This window comes from Temnothorax curvispinosus, unplaced genomic scaffold (genome assembly GCF_003070985.1).
Source record: "Temnothorax curvispinosus isolate PA1 unplaced genomic scaffold, ASM307098v1 QBEX01003650.1, whole genome shotgun sequence".
In the NCBI taxonomy this organism is placed as follows: Eukaryota; Metazoa; Arthropoda; class Insecta; order Hymenoptera; family Formicidae; genus Temnothorax; species Temnothorax curvispinosus.
In genome coordinates, this window is record NW_020213430.1 from 1200437 (window position 1) to 1218091 (window position 17655).

The 17655-nt window shown below is 38.8% G+C and overlaps 1 long non-coding RNA gene across 1 annotated transcript in view; it reads left to right on the plus strand.

The window, feature by feature from the left end:
- LOC112452781 overlaps positions 1–17655 on the plus strand; it is a 122200-nt gene that overhangs the window by 85932 nt on the left and 18613 nt on the right. The window contains exon 2 of the long non-coding RNA XR_003040537.1: positions 15897–16015. This is a non-coding gene — a long non-coding RNA (uncharacterized LOC112452781). The remainder of the gene's footprint in view (positions 1–15896; positions 16016–17655) is intronic.

Here is a 17655-nt window from a genome sequence, read left to right on the forward strand (position 1 = left end):
AAATGATAAAATGCCAAAAAATATCTTAAATACAATTGTCACAAAATGAAGACAGCGACAAGTTTTGAAAAAACTTTGTATAACTATAATTGTAAGTGCTGCCAAAATGAAAGAATTACTAATCGCTATTTCTGATTATTTTTTCGAGCTTATAAGAAGAAAACTATCGTTGTACAAAACTTGAGTATGTATGTAAAAATACGATCTTGTAAATAAATTTATTTTCTGTATATATATAAGATATATGAACTGTGAGGAAATTTTGTTAAATTTATTTACACATACACCTGGGATAAATCCGAAAGAAATATTTCCGCGAATAAATGTTTAAATCATACGGGATATGGTGGATTTTATCAAGTCCCTCTTATTTCATAATGTGATATGAGATGCGCAAAGGATGCACGCGCGATATTAGGATTCCAGTGATGCACGCAGAGAAATACGTTGGTCTGGGAATTTATAGCGATGTTGATGCTCATCGCTGGCTACGGCATACCGCGATAATCGATAACTATATATGCAAGAGCACACGTATGTGTAATTTTTGTTCCATGTATAAAAATTTTGGAAAAGCTTGCGCAGTTTACGGTAAAATTGCCCCATCCATTAATTTTCTTACAAAGGAGAAGAGGCATTATGTACATATTTCTGAGGTCAGAGGGCCAACGACCCCTGAAAGCGTTGCGTGGCCATGAGATTATGATACATCGCTATTGTTTTCGATTATTTATTCATGCAAACGTTGCACTCAAACGTTTTACCGTAATGCAACGCGCGCGATCAAATCTTTTTGTGGTGAGCAATTATTTAATAATCTGATTTACAATTGCGCACGCGTCCGTGATAAATTCTACGTTGCGTTTTACGTTTTAATTGTAATGCGAGAGTTGTTACATCATTCACGGTAGCAGTTTACAATTTTATTCATGTCGCTACGTTGCTATGATATTACCGAGAGTGCGAGCACCTGGGATGCCTCACAGCATCGAGATGAATATTGTCACACATGCTTCCCATTATGTAAGGATAGCAATGCACTTTCTTTATACTCGCGAATTTTATAGCCGTCAGGAAACTAGGAATCTGGGTTAAGCAGACCAGTCAAGATGAATTTACGGTGTTAATATCATAGAAAAATTGCATTTTATTCGCTAACAGCACGCAGGGGGATGAGACTTCCTTATTACTTCTTATCGACCAACGTGTCTGCTCTTTTTCCCCGAAAGAATTCAACGTTCGATCGCAAACAAACCTCAATTCATTATTAAATGATTACGCGAGTTGAATGTATAATAATATCTCTTTTTCCGTAATTTTATAATCGGAATAAATACTTGATAAAATTCTCTAATCTGAAATAATATTCGACTTTTCTAAATTTAAGTGTAAATTGATATTTATTTAATTCCTGACACGAAATTTGTCGATAAAAAATACATAACATCTTTCTAAGAAAAAATTAAAATAGCGGTTATCACGAATATCTATCGATTGCTTGTGTCTCGTGAAAATAATAGTCATTTTTGTTCTCTCGCATGATACTTTATATTATATTATATCTTCTTAAAGCGTATATCGTTTCTGTAATTGGCACAGGCGTAAATCGCTATTTTTCAAGGTCCAAATACAGGCAATAATGAGGGATACTAAAGCAGTGCCGCGAATATATACATACCGGCGTTACTTGGTCTGGAAGATGCGCGGTGCGATAGCGAAATTACCATAATGCGATTAGGCGAAGTCGAGCGAATGTGCATACAATCAAGAGTTGGAGAAGATCGAACAGCCAGCCGGGGAGAAGAGAGACAGCGGAAAGGAGGGAAAAGGAGAAAGAGAATGAGCGTAGAGGGTATTGGAGAGAGGGCGAAAAGGAGAATGAAGGTGTAATAAAGTATCCTACGGCCGACGTAAAGAGCGACCGTAAAATGCACCAAGTGCCGTGCTCGTAACGGCGTACGAGTTTACTTTCTCCCTCCCAACCTTTTCTGTTCCCACAGATAGCTTCGATCTCGGAAGTAAAGTACTCCGTCGATTGTAGGATTCCGCTGAATTAAAAGTGGCTGCCGATAACGAACAAATGCGTGGAGACGTCTCGCTATGTGTATCGACTTCGTGATTCGATAAGTAATTTAGACGCCGGGCACGTTTGTTTTTCAACCATTTACCCGCGGGATCAATAACCCTTTGAGCGACACGGATCAATTTTTGAAAAGCACTATCCGATTCTAATGAATGTTTAAAAGCGGCGGCCTGTTTACGTCGAACGCACATAGCGGTTTTAATAATTGCATTATTAAAACCGCCACCCAACGTTATGGCTGTTAACGCTTTTTGCATTTATTTTTCATGCAAATTTGTCTCGCAGCATAGAATGCCAATACGGTAAAACGTTTAAATAAATATTAATTTGGTACGTGTTTATAATTGTGTGACGGATGCGCGTAACTATCGCTGATATTTGCAGCAAATATTTTACGATTATTACCAATAGACTATGTTTTCATACACGGTGATTCCATAATTAGATTTTTTGTAGAGTGAGTGCTATACTTGTCCATCATTAACTATATATACAGGGTGGTCCACATAACTCTTTACAGTTCTAACGTAACTTTGATCCCCCGATCTGACACCACTAGACTTCTTTTTGTGAGGATACGTGAAGGAGAAAGTTATGTTTGAACCGCCAACGACAAATGAGAATATAAAGCAAAGGATACGCGACGCTTGCGCGTCAGTGACTCGATCCCAAAATGTTATCAAATGTTAGGAATAATTTGTTAATTCGTATAACTAAATGTTTACAAGTCCATGGTGGACATTTTGAACATTTAATAAATTGAATAAGTCAGCATAGAGTGTCGTAATTTTAATTTCGTAAGTGCTTTATGTCAGCTATAAGTCGAAAATTCATATTTTTAATAGAATTAAAAAATGCAATTTTTTTATAGGGGTTTTTATTTAAACCCACAGGCGTTGGAGAACCAATCTTTATTCCAGTTTTCAGATTCATACAATTCATGACCTAAATCTTTAAAATCGAACAGTTTCCAAGATATCTAGCTGTTAGAGTTACGTGGACCACCCTGTATAACTCGAGTACACATAAGTTAACATTTACGTCTTTCTTTCCCTCATCCTCCTCCAAACATTTTTCTACTCTGAAGGAGCCCTGAAACGAGATAGCTAAGAGATCTCGAGGGTCGAATATACATCCCCCTCTAATTGCCGTGGTGTAATTAGCTCGGTACCCAACTACCGTGGAATAATTTATCAGAGTTGTTATTAAGTCCCGACCAAACCGTTACAAAGAAAAATCATCTAGAATTATACCGCCGCAATCTTTCTTATCTGGACATCGATTTAAAAAACGCGCTATGTCGTAAATTTTTCTTACTCCGCAAGGCTTTAAATTGTAATGGTTATTTACCGTATATATATATATATATATATATATATATATATATATACATATATATAAAAGCGTATTTTCATATCCTCCCATTCTATCACAAAAAAGTATATTTTAACGTAAAAGATATTTCTAAAGAGAACATATGTCGAGAGAAAACGTCGCTAAAATTTAGACGCATCGTCGTGTTATAATTACATTTAATAAAAGTACAATAATTTAATTCCATCCTTTTTGCTGCCAGTTTCGTATTAGATTAGCAAAGAGAAGGTCGGATTGAGCAGTCGCTGCATGGCTCAATCTAGAAACGTAAAAGGCCTCTGATGACGCGGGCGAAAATAAAGTTAAACGGACGTCAGAAAGCGCAGAAATAGAACGAAGTGTCGCAGCCAGAACGTGAATAAACGAGAAGGACGCAATGGAAGGAAACCTCCGGGGACGATGATATGCGCAATGTGCACCATCACCTTCTCGACTCTGTTTATGACTCCTATCTTGTTGATTTGCGAAATAAAGTCGTGCGAGATCGGAATTTCCTATTTTAGAATACGTCACCTCGTAACGCTCGCCATATAGGAATAAATATCTTTCTCGTGTATACCTATTGGACACGTAAATAGTATAATATGTATATATCCAGAAGGATACGTTGCACTATTATTATTCGTAAAACCAGTGTTTGAAAACACGGTAAAATTCGAATATAAGTATTGTCGTGAATAACAATTACAAGAGCAAAAATAAAATGTCACACATTTTTATTCTGTTAAAGCGCTACAATTTCAATATTCGATTTTTCGGGATGATCTGATTTGCCTTTCATCGGGAGTTTCGAACACCACATGAAATCTCATGAATAGACGTACAAAGAGATGGAATTTTTGTCCCGCCATAAGTAGGATGACACGTTTTCGGAGATATGAATTTATTCACGGCTCATCGCAGAGAAAGAAAGGAAGCGAGCGACGATGACTCTGCGCGGTAGTCAATGATTTATCTGTTCCTATTCTCGTTCGAATTCTTACTCGCGTGAATATTTGAGAAATGCAGCGTATAAAAGAGAGCTGGTGTAACAGTGAGCGGTGTACGAAAAAGAATAATGGCAGGTTGTCACAATATACGTAAGCCGTTACTTTAGCATCGACGGAACACTCATGGATAAAGAATTCAGTACCTTATCCACTTCAATTTAAAGCTTCTTGAACGTTCAGCGAACGACAAATAATTCAGTTGCAGGATGTACGGATTTGCTAAAAAAAATTTTTTTTTGACGTGCTCTATAGATATTGCACGTCATATCAGAGATCTATTAAATCTCCTTTTGAAACTTCCGTTAGAAGTTTCAAAGTTAGACATCTTCTCGTTAAACATTAGCGTCAATAAAAATCTAAAGATATAAGGTACAGATTTATACATATCTGTACCTTAGAATTTAGAGGTAAAAGATTATATGTCCATTTTCTAACATTTCGAGAAAACAAGGTTCAAAGTTTTAAATAGGAAAATGATATATTTTTTTAAAGCAACTTAATTTATTAAGTTTGTAATAAAGTATCTTAACTGATTTAATAGTGCAACTGCTAATAACACGTACTTGGTTTAAAAATTAGACGCTATATAAAAATTTTAAATACGCCTTTTTCTAAACGTTGTATCTTAGGAACTAATAACAATAGATATAAGATCTTTTTACCTCTAATGTACAGATATAAAAAGAATGCAATTTACACGTAATATAACATAGAAATCAAATAAAATTCTAAAAATAAATTCAAGCCAGATATGGCAGATATACAATATGTAATTTCAAGATACATAAATCCAGATTCGTTTTTCCAGACTAAAGTAGCTAATACAGAGGAGAATGCATAGATCAAACTATGCGAGTGCATATTACAACGGGACAAAAGGGAGAAAATTGCGGGATCGCAGAAAAAAATTGGAGGTTGCGGTCTATATTCGGCGTGTGCAAAACCAATATGGAAGCACTTGCGGTTATTCCTCGATTTCGTGCTTGCTAGTTTCTCCCGTTCTAAGCGGAAAAATTTTCCCGGCCCGTGTTTATCTGTCATCCTCGCAACTATGCAATAACAATCCCCGGAACTAATGACGTTTACTTTGTCGCCATTTGTGCATTTCCCCACAATTTTCCCGGTACTGAATTTTCCACGGGCTCGTCGCGGAGAGAAAAACGCCGCGCCGTTCGATAGCGAGCGCGGTTTTTGTAAACAGCACGCGGTCTATAGCTTATATGTGTCGAATGCGTGTGCTCGCCATTAGGAGTCACCATTTAAATACCGTGCGACACAACGCTACTTGAAACCCGGGACATAGCGTGCGGGGAAATAAAAAAGCCGGATCGACGGACGGACGAACGCGGCGCGGCGTTGCATTTCGCGACGTGTCGTTCGTCGCATGCATTCGTCTCGCTTTGAATGCCTTGCATAAATACGATGGTAACATGTTGGATATACATAGCAACGAGAATGTTAAAAAGAACGATAACGAACGTTGACGAAGATTGGATTTCTCGTGCGCGTGAATTTTATTTACTTTCAGAGAAAATGCGAGGAAAATCCGCAAATAAAATAATAGTCGAAACATACTATGAAACTGAATAGTAATTTCCTTACGTCAAAATGATTAAAATCGATTATTTATATATTTATAATCTAAACATGGATACATGTATTGTTGACAATAATTACTAAAATCATTTAATCGCACTTGGAAGATATTTTAATATTTTAAGCGGTACTCATTGCATATATTGTAAAATATAATATATAATATTACGATTAATCAACAGAAGTATTTATTTTTTATGCCTTATAATTCAACGAATATTTTTAATAGCAAATATTTTCATTAATCGCCGTGTATATTAGTTTAAGCGGAAATTTCCAGCAATAATTCGTCCTAGACTGATTTACACATTATTTTACACATTTCGACATCAATCGCGTGAACGGGCTCATTTATATTGCTTCATGTTATATGAGAAATATGGTGACTAATTATCGCAATCGATCAATGTCGCTGCGATCGGCATAGGAAAATTAAATCGACGCTCATTCCTCTGACATTAACCAATCATTATCGCTCGGATATATCGCGATAAGCGAGCAGTAAATACGAACAAAATAAATCGGCTAAAGTAATACAATAAACACAGTGCAAAATTTAATTTTGAAAATTCTCACGCCACAAATGAATGTTGCTTCTCAGATGTATTCGCTCCGGATTTCATGCGGAATTTTATTCAAGTTAATTTTCTAGCTACCGCGCGCGACGGTGAAGAAGAAGTCATTCGGGTCCTCTTCCGCGGAAACGTAATAAAACGTTAAACCGTTGAATGCGAAATGCGCGTTCTCTCTCTCTCTCTCTCTTTCTTTCTCAAAGCGGATGAGGGCGCACAGCGGAAGATTGTCCCCCTTTTTCTTACGACATCCTTTCGTCCGTACGTTCTTGAGTGACAACCCTCATTACGAGTCACGATATCGCGATAAAGCTTCCGGATGTCACGGACTTGTGAGGCCACAGTTGAGTTTTGCGTCGCGCTTGCCGTTTCGCGGAGCACATCGGATGAAAAATGGAAGAATTTAATGAAGCAGATCATCTGGGACTGACAGCTGCATGTAAAGGAAGGATAACGAGGCTGGACGGCGGGACGTGGAATTTAAAAACCATTTTAGTGCCAATTTTACGCTCGTTATTGCAAAAACAAAGGACACGCGTAATTTCAAGCCCGGTAGCGAGATAGATGACCGGTGATAATATAACTAGATTCACTATACTGCAATGGTGACAATATAACTCGGTTATTTTATAACCTAACCTGTTTGCCCGTCGCCCGTCGACCCATAACTTGTTCACGCTCTCGCTTTTCCTAGCTCCTCTCAACTTCCTTCTAGTCTCTCTCTATCTCGCGAGATCACTATGACGAAGCTGCACAGGCAGGTTAGGTTATGGGATCCCGAGAAGGAGAATGCTGGATCAGGCAGGATCGGCGCGGCGCCGATATGATCTACGCCGTATGATCTACGAGAAATTATATGGGGAGGGATTGATTGACGGTGACAAATAACCACACGCCAGATAGGAGGCGTCCCGAAAAATGATTACAGTTTAATATCAATCTCCCACGCGTGCAAATAATTTGTATGAAATATGCATTATGCTGAAACGTGACGATTCCGCGAACGTGCCTCTCGTTTCTCGAATGTTATCCTGAAAATGTCACTTTTCGACAGTTGGTGATCATATATTATATTCTGTATTTCGGCTGGCTCGTTATAAACTCTTTGACAGCAATTCACTTAATTAAAAATTTCACCGAAGGGAAATAAAGTCCTAGTATAATAACAATGTCGGGTACTCGCAAAACGAAATCTACCGCATTTACGTAACAAGCCGCGCGCGCCACGTAATATACAGCACACACTTGCCAAGTAATTGAGAACGATCGTTCGACAAGCGGTGTATTCGATCGACGAGTTGCCGGGTTATCGGTTGACGAGCCGCGCGGTGCATTTGTCATGAATAAATTATCGATGCCCGCCGCGCACGATCGGCCGGTTGCGCTAAAGCCAACCCTTTCCGAATTTTTATCAATAATTAGTCGGATCTCGGAAAACTCGATGCGGCGAAATTGCGAGTTACCTGTGCGACGATAGGGAATATTAATGGTGCTGTGTCGTGTCGCGTCGCGGTTTCGCTTCCGACAACAATTAATTAACAAGACTGCGCGCGGAAGTGCGCGATAAATAGTAGCACAATTAACGAAATATAAGAAACCAAGACATAGGAAATGGAATATCGCAAGAGAGGTAAAACAAGACAACGTGCGTAGTTCCTTTGTGTCGTTTAACCAGGAATTCCTTTCAATTCTTCGCGAATACTAAGAAGTAAAATTGACAAATGACTAAGAATAGACACGACAAATAGTGCTGGTAAACATCGCATATTATAGGGGAGACCGAGGCTAGAAGTCACACGGGTAAGTTGTCACAAAGCTTAAGCTTATATCTCACTTAATAGATTGAATAGAATATTCTTTTTTATAGTGTAGGTTGCTCCTATCGTGTTAGTCGGGTGTACGAAATAGCTCGTTTCAAAAACATCGCATATGATATTTACGAGCACTTTTTAAAAACTGGAGGTCGTAAGTAAATTTTTCTTGCCTCTATTTTTAGTTCCGTTGGTTTTTGGAATTACTTTTTGCCGTAATTTCTTTTTGGTCATAAGAAATATTATAGTTTTAGATAATTTTTTCTATATTTAGTTAACCGTCATTGAAACAGTTTGTAAATATAATCTTCTTTGTTCAAAATGACCGTTCAGGATAAGTTGTCTCAAATGAGATGGGATTCAAAGTTTATGAGAATTATTATTCTTTTATTTACTCAAAGTTTATGAAAATATTACAAAGTGTATGAGAATTATTATTCTTTCATTTACTCCAAGTTTATGAGAATTATATTACAAAGTTTATGAAAATAATTTTTCGTTTAATTCATGCTGCAATATATTATTAAGTTAAATTTACCAAAAATTGGCATTAACTTTAATAAAATATTAAAACAGAAACTATTTGCCGTATGTTTCCTCTACATAAAAGATACATAGCAATCAATCCAGAGTCATGTGACAACCAACCCTGGGTATGAAGTAAGTTGTCACATTTGCGCGGTTTTGCTTAGAATTAAATAACTTTTTTGTGTATAAATATATACAAGTCTAATATTTTTACACCTAAAGGATGTAGCTACATTATAAAGTAGTACACGATATTAGAAAATATTGTTAACATTTTTTTTTAAATTAGTATTTGAAAAGTGTGACAACTAGCCCCGGTCTCCCCTATAATTATACATATAATTCTCGGTGCTCGTTCGTTCGACATGTCAATTTCGACCGAACTTATTTCCTTCCTTCTACTTTAGTCGTGTTGTTACATCGTTGCGTGTTTCTTCAACGAATCCTCTTCTATGCAAAGATTGCAATTCATATGACGAATTTCCTTGCTTTTGCAAGGAAAATTGTATTCTTTGCTTTTATTCTCTACTTTGTTATTTATTCTCCATATACTCCATATCGTGTATTTATATTGCGCCAATAAAATTTACTCAAAAGAGATCTTTTGCATAGCGATCTACAGCAAATAATTACATATCTTCATCTGCTTAGTGAAAAAGCTGTCATTATAAAAAAAGTCTTAATCTAAGTTTAAAAAAATGAGCAAAAAATATTTTTATCAATTTCTATACACTTTCTATCAATTTTTGTCAATTTCTATACAATTTCTATACACTTTATCGTTAAAATCATGAATCAAGCGGGTATTTATCTAGATGACAAAATGTCATACGGACGGTATAGACATAATGTTGCATGTCATAAATAACCGACGAGAGATTCGATAATACGAAATAACCTGATTAAATTAAACGTTACATTAAATTAGATCAAACATACGTTTTTACGGTGCCATACGCACCGGTGCTGCAGTTACGATACGTCGAGCAATTAATATCTACGGCAGTCGGGCCGTCCGCTGATATTAAATTTCCGATGCTTACGTGTAATTTACAAGTGACGTTGTTACAGAAAATGCGGAATATACGAATTTTCGCGCTATGAATATTAATGTCGCGACAGATTATTAGAAATAACGCGCGCCCGATATACACGCCTGTTGGCGTAACCCGGCGATTCCGGGACAATTATTCTCCCATGGCGCCGGTATCACGTTTTCATTCGGTTTAAGCTGATTTAATTTTACGCCGATGCATAAAATTATAATTACACCGTTGCGAACTATGGGCTGATTCCAATCTAACCGCGCGCGCGTGTCAAAATGCTCGGGAGGTCGGCTCCTTTAAAACGATTTATCTTCCGGAATGAAAAGGAACGCGCGCATCGAACTTTCGATATCATCTTACGGTGCAACTTCGATTCCATGCAGTTTGTTAACGTCGTCGACTGTCTCGACGGCATCGATCGATATTATATAGAAAAGGCGTACAATAAGCCGCACGTAATAGCCACACTGAATTTCAATCGCTCGATAGTACGAAGAAAATAAATCGATAAATCAGCCGGAGGCTTATCGTAATCGGACAACGCTTTTCATACGCGCGTCGGCGAGCTTTTGTTTTCGGCTGGGCAAAAGTACGAAAGTTTCCGTCAATTTCGTCTCCTTACGCGATGCCCGCGCGTGTACCAACGACAACGACCCGTCTGCACGCGTATTGTATACCGACGCCATCGTTTTCTCGTCCCCCTTCCCCGTTCTCGCTCGGGACCCACCCCTCGTCGCCACCCCCTTGAGGCATCCCTCTTTTCCGGAACCGCTGCCAAGTTCGACGTCGTGCCCGCCACAACAATGCACCGAAAGTTCCATGAACTTCTGGTTCGTATACCAGCGCGCATCCTGTCCTCCCCGGTGCCACGAGACAGTCGGCCATCTTTCAACCCGTTCGTCCCTTGAAGTGTGTTTCAGTGGTTGCCTGACTATAGTAGCGAAGGGATGGAAGGTCGTCGCGCGATAGAAAGAGAACTCCGCATCGTAAATCGAGAATCTTCAATCATGACAAATTGCTTTAACCTTGGTCTTTTTTAAATAATTATAATACAATAGCTTTTACAAAAGACAAGACATACTAATGTATTTTTAGATAGAAGCAACAGCTATTTGTGACAAACATATCTCAGGATTAGTTAAACAAATTAACCGTTGGTAATCTGAAATAATAAATTATTAAAGTCAACCCTTATTAAATCCTTCGTTTACGCCAAATAAATAATTGTATCATGATAAAGATATTATTATTTTAATAATATTCCATGCACGCGATGCATATCGCGACGAAAAAAAAGAAAGAAAGCGCGGCGATCTAATTTAATTTTCAAGACGGTTGATCGTGATGGCAAAAAAGAAGCAGCAAATCTCCTCAAGACGGAACAGTGCTCTTTTCGAGTCTTTTGTGATCGATATAATGGACAAAAAAAGTTGTATTCTACAGAGCAAGTCTAATGAGATCTCGAACTACGATGCGATTGATCCGGTGAAGAAAGACTCTCTGCCGATTCTCGCTCGCCGTCTCTTAAAAGTCTGTCCATTGCTTCTTCTTCTCCCTTTTTGACACCCTTACGCTTGTATGTGACCAGATTACCATCGAGTCGAAGCTCCGAGAATTTCGTCGCGGATTCAACTTCCCTCCGCGCATCCGCTCTCTACCCGAAAAATGAAGGTGAACGAAAAGGGTCCATCGTCGTATTATCTACCTTCTCGATAGCGACCTCCTTCCTTCAACTCCGAAGACTTCCCCTGCCGCTTTTCCTACCTTCTACCTCCTGCGTTCGATCGCAAATGCGATACAATTCCGACGGAGGGAAGACGAGGGTGGAATTGAGCGGCGAATGAAGTTCGACATTCTGACGCAGCGTGGAAGCGAGCAGAAAATCGAGCCGGTGACACGTGGGAAATCATAGCAATCGATTTCGTATATTTTTATATATACGATCGCCGGCGGTGATCATTCGTGAGTTCTTGGAGTAATTTTTTATCACGCATTTTGCCACAACGCAAACCGGTATTTCCGTCAGCTCATTAAAGTTTTGGGCGAGTAATCGAATTATATATATGTATAATGCATGAAAATAGTAATACATATAACCTCAGAGTTAAACTCAAACCAAAACAAAGAAATAAATGTAATTGTTATATAATATTAAATTATATTAATATTATAATATTATATATTGTTATATAATATTAAGTGCCGATCTTTTGCTTCACTGTCGCTTATATGAGTGTTAAATATTTGTAGATATCTATATAATTAAATATATTTTTTATGATTTATAAATGTCCATTAATTTTTCTGCAATTTTATTACATCATTGTCATCTTTTCTAACTGGAATTAAATGATATTAAAACTGACACTTGATCGCATTGAATTCTTAAAGCCTCCAGAGCTTGCAAATCAAAAACTTATTTCACGTCGTGCGCGAGCTTGCATCGCTATTGTCTTCTAGATTTTATGCGCTCTCGTGTTTTATTCATGTCTTACACGGTCATGGCCGCGCGCGTCGACAAGATTGGATTTTATTTGGCGAATTGTCTGAGAGAAATTCGACGGTTCACGAAAGCAGATAGGGTAATCTTCGTGACATCCCGGAGAAATCAAGGTAGTCACTTCCAATATATTCCTTCGGCGCACGGTGATCACTCACACATTCCTGAAATCCTTTCCTCCGCGCATGTGGGTCATGCGGTTCGCTGAATTCCAGCCTGCCAGAAATTTCCTACTCGAGTAATCGAGTTGCGCGACTGTACGGGACGGGAAATGATAATAGAAATTGATATCACATCTGCCAACGAGTCGGTCGGCAAGAAAAAAGATCGACATTCTATATAGAACGAAAGAACCATCATTTGTTTCGACAAATTTCAGCACGCGCGATTTGTTCGCGGTGCATCGATATGTGCAAGATTAAATCTATAATTTCCTATATGCTCACACATATAATGAGCAATTTAATTGCAAAATTTTATCAACGATAATCATCGTTTTTACTTGATTGAAAATACACATATATGCTCGTATAAAGTGACGTAATTAAATTTCAAAATGTAGGTAATTTGAAAACTTTCTTGAAACTTCTTCCTCATCAATCGTAGAAGCGTTATCGATTGCAACGGAACATTTTCTGTACGAGAATTCACGTATATATACGAACGAAAATTTATCTTATTTCTTCGTTCTTACACGCAGAAAATTTTTCTCGAATAATGTAGAATACTCATAATAAAATTTACTAGATTTGCTAGGTTCCGGTAAGATATACGCGTATTCAACCGGAAATTAATATATGACAATAGAAATGTAATAGTTTGATCAGATACATCTTGTAACCTAAAGGTAAATAAATTTGCCATACTAACAAGGAAATATGAGAACAGTAAAAAAAGTCCCATACTAGTATGTGTATATTCGACGTTGTAGCTTGAATTGCCAACTTCACATGTCTTGGATTGAGCGTTGTTTTTTAAGACAGTATAGGAAAAATATAATCTAGAATGGTACCTATTGTGAACTGTATAGAAATATTCGTTGCGTATCTGGCAATAATTTATGTTCTTTATAGAAATGCGATAGTAACCGCGATCGTGGACGACGGAAGGCGCGCGGCGCGAGCGGCAACGTGGGCTCGCGCGGCGAGAGGATTCGCCTCGCGCCCGCTACGCGGCGTATCGCCGGTACATTCTCGCGTGATTAAAATTCAACATCGACCTTTATATCTAGGGCAGCTCGACAGGGTCCCTATAGCGTTCTTAAGTTCGCACGTGGCGGACAGCTGACCGCCACAGCCTATAACGGCAACTTATTGAACTTATGTCTTTTGACATGACTGCAACAGACGTCTCGTTTTTTGTTCATCAGCGATATTCGGGATAAGACACAATCGGACAAAATATAATTGAATCATTCGTCTTTAAATTAACGTAGTTAAAACGCGCTCTCGAAAGTCCCATACTTGATGGAAATATTTACTTCTGCGTATAGTTTTATTTTTTGCTCTCTAAATTTTCCTATACTTTCTTGAAATCTTTTGCATATTATGAATATATCCTAGCCGTGCAAGATTAGTATGGTATTTACTTTGTTCGTGTATACTTGTATTTACGAGAAAAATTTTCTGCGTGTAGTTCGCAGTATTGTTCGCGAAATCCCCGTGTAGGTTTTTGGTGATTAGTTGTTCCGCTAAGGAGAACAAGTGGCTGTTTTCGTATTTCCGTGCGCATCGTCGCGTTCGGCGGGGTGGAAATTTCCTCGCAGTTGGCATGGTAAACCGGTGGTATACAAGCGCAGCGGCCAAGTGGGCCGAGAATTTAAGGTCAAATAAAGTTGCCAAACCTGACGGGTTCCGCGTTTCCTAAAGGTATACGTGGTTGGCGTTCGCATCTTGCGCCGTATAAGATAACGCAAACACTCGTCGGGAAGTTTTTGGAACGGTCGCATCGCCCGCGGAATGCAATTTTTGGCGGCCCCGCTCGCCCGGGCGTCGCGTCGCTTGCGAATAATTTTGCGGGAATCGTTACCGATTTTCTTCACCCCGCATTTCCTACGTTTCTCGCCGTCCTCCTTTTCACGAGGGCTTTGCGCCTCGGCCAAATGCGCCTGATTCCGCATGCAAAACCGCGAATATCGATGTCATGAATTTTCAGTCGGCTCCAAGCCGAAGATCATTACGGTCCGACCCATCCAACGGGTATCCTCCTCAACGGAAAGATCTACATGCCATTTCGCCCGAAATAACATGTTTTCAGGGCACCTGCAAAATCAATCGATGGTCGTCCGTGCGTTTCTACAATTCATTGCGTCCGAAATACGATTTCGCGCGCACGCGCGAGAGAGGGAAAGATTTTTAGTTCCATTTCGTTCGTGTGTTACACGAAAGACCAATTTGTTGTACATGCTCAAATCGACGAAACAATTAACGGCGAATTATGTTATAAAAGTGTAATTTTCATGACACGGATACCCCGAGCACGCTGCGCGACACAATTTTCGAAAATGATGACAGTTTGGAAAATTTATACAGTCAGTGGAGAGGCAATATCATAAAGTGTCGCGCGCCACGATGCACATTTTAAAGTTGGGCGAAATGCGATATGGACCGCCTGATTTATTTCATAAGCGGCAATACGAAGCGCGCCGCGCCCGCCACGGCGGGCGCGACGTGCCATTGTATCGAGTTTTCAAACGAAGAAACTTGCTGCTGCTGGTGCGGTAGTTCGATATAACGGCGCGAGAAGAACGACGTTCGGCAAACGCGCGTTGGTGCAAGAAGGTCGCGGCACAAAGGAAAATGAATAATAGAAGGTGGAGCAGAGCATGTAGGACGCATATCGAGCGATAACAGCCGCCAACAGTGAGAGAAGCTTATCGTTTTGAAAGTAAAACAGCGCGCGCTGAATATTGAAGGGAATTTGAATCTCATTTGAATACATCAGCATGATTGGTAAATTATTTTCTCCTGTGTAAAGTTTATATACACAACGATCGTCTAGGAACAGTGTGCGAATAGCACCGGCGTCGTCTTGTATCAGTCCCTGTTAACACCGAGAAGCGCTTAACGCCGAAATCTAGTGCCGTGGCTTTGCACAAGCGCACTTTACGTCATCGACATTGCGAGCGAGCTGGTGAATGGGATGATATTTTGCTAGAATCCATTTAGATAGCGTCAAAAACATACAATTTAACTATACACGCTCAAGGAAATGTCATTTTCAATCAAAATTTCGTTTTCTGTCTATTAATATTAAAGTATTTACGTAAAGAAAATTCTACATTTTATAAAGATACTCCCTGAGAGAAAGAAACGGATACATGTCACATTTTCTACCCGTGACGCATTAGCGATTATTTTCTGCAAAAGAACATGATTTTGCTATTTATTTATTTCAGAAACAACGACGCGAGGAATTCACGAGATCACTTGATGAAACAACTCCGAACTCCGAGGGAATGAGCGTCGACGCATGTACCCCTTCTCTTACACGCGTACAGATACACGGAGAGAGCACGTAAGTTTAATATCTTCGTGTACCAAAGCGCCCTAACGCGTCGCAAGACCGCCCCCAGCGAGGGTGGAGGTGAAGACGAGCGGCAAGGAGGGTCAAGATTATTGCTTCAATATTGCCCGATGTCAGGCATCGTAGTTACGTCTATGTATCCGCCCCTCCCCCCCTCCCCAAACTACCCTACGGCGCCCTTCCTGTCCACGATACTCGATGGTAGAATGTGCTAGTATACACGTGTGCACGTATGCCGAGACGATAGTTGCACATGTGCACCCTCGGTGATGCTGCGCCGTTATTAAACTATCTCTTACCAGTTGTATCTGTATAAGTTCTGTCACCCTTTAGCCAATTGCCTTCTATCTGGCATACAATTGGAAGATCGAACGGATGGATGCGGAAGTATTCATCTTCGTTGTTCCCTGAAAACAAAAAATGATTAATATAACATTTTAGGTTTCAATCATTTTTATGAAAATATAAGTCTTTTATATATTTTGACAGCAATTTAAAAATTGAATACTTTATAATAGTATTGTTAAAACATAACATGATAGAATATAAACTAATTTATAAATTGAATCTAATTGTAAGTTATAGACTGAGACTGTAAAATAATTAAATTTATCCGCTTATAACTTCTGAAAAAGTATAAATATAGTGATAAATTATAAATTATACTTTTCTTTAATCGATTCTTAAATGTAATAAATGTGTGGCCATATATATATATGTTACACAGCGGTTTCCTTAATTATTAGAGAGGCAAATAACGGCCTAGTTCACGAACAAACATAATGCATTGGCCGTGTAGGAGCTACGGTCGTAGAAATAAAGCTTCAACTTCATGGAAACAGCTTTGCTCTTGAAATATTGTCTACGAAGAGAAACAAGAGAGCCTCGCATACCGAAAGAATTACGTATGCATGTCTCGTGAATTTCTGGATCACAACAGAATTCCTTTATATTCAAAAAACAAATATAGTGCCGTACATCTTGTACGGTGGAACAAACAGTGCAGTGGCGCGTCCGTGAAATTGGGATGCATCTACTATGTTAACATCTGCGACAGTTTCAAAACGTTTAACCCTTTTATAAATAAGAATATACAAGCAGATTTAAATAGACTCGTGGAAGAATGACATATGAATATTTATGATTCGTACAACACACGCAAAAAATTGCTTAATACCTCATTACCTTTTAACAGAATCAAAGAGTTTTCCAAAAATATGGATTTTAATGTATTTTTCGAATATTATAATATCAATACGTTACAATGACTGTGATTAGTACGATTTTTTTTGTTCAGCTTTAATATATTAGAAAAATCCGAACCGGGTAAAGAATAGATTGCGATTCACGATTGAGTTTTCGTATGGCTTCCTTCTTTATGGCGAAAGAAAAGACTTGGAAAGTAGATGCATTCAATTCCTGCTCGCGCTTTCTTTGCGCAAATTTCAATCATCGCGCAAGAAGTACGTCGCTAAAGGGATTCACGTTGGATCAATCGGCATTCACGGAAATGCGTTGATTTAGCAATCAAAGCGGGACAAGAGAAGGAGAAAGATCGACTATACGGTCAAGAGAAGAGCGAGAAGAGAGAGAGAGAGAGAGAGAGAGAGAGAGAGAGAGAGAGAGAGAGA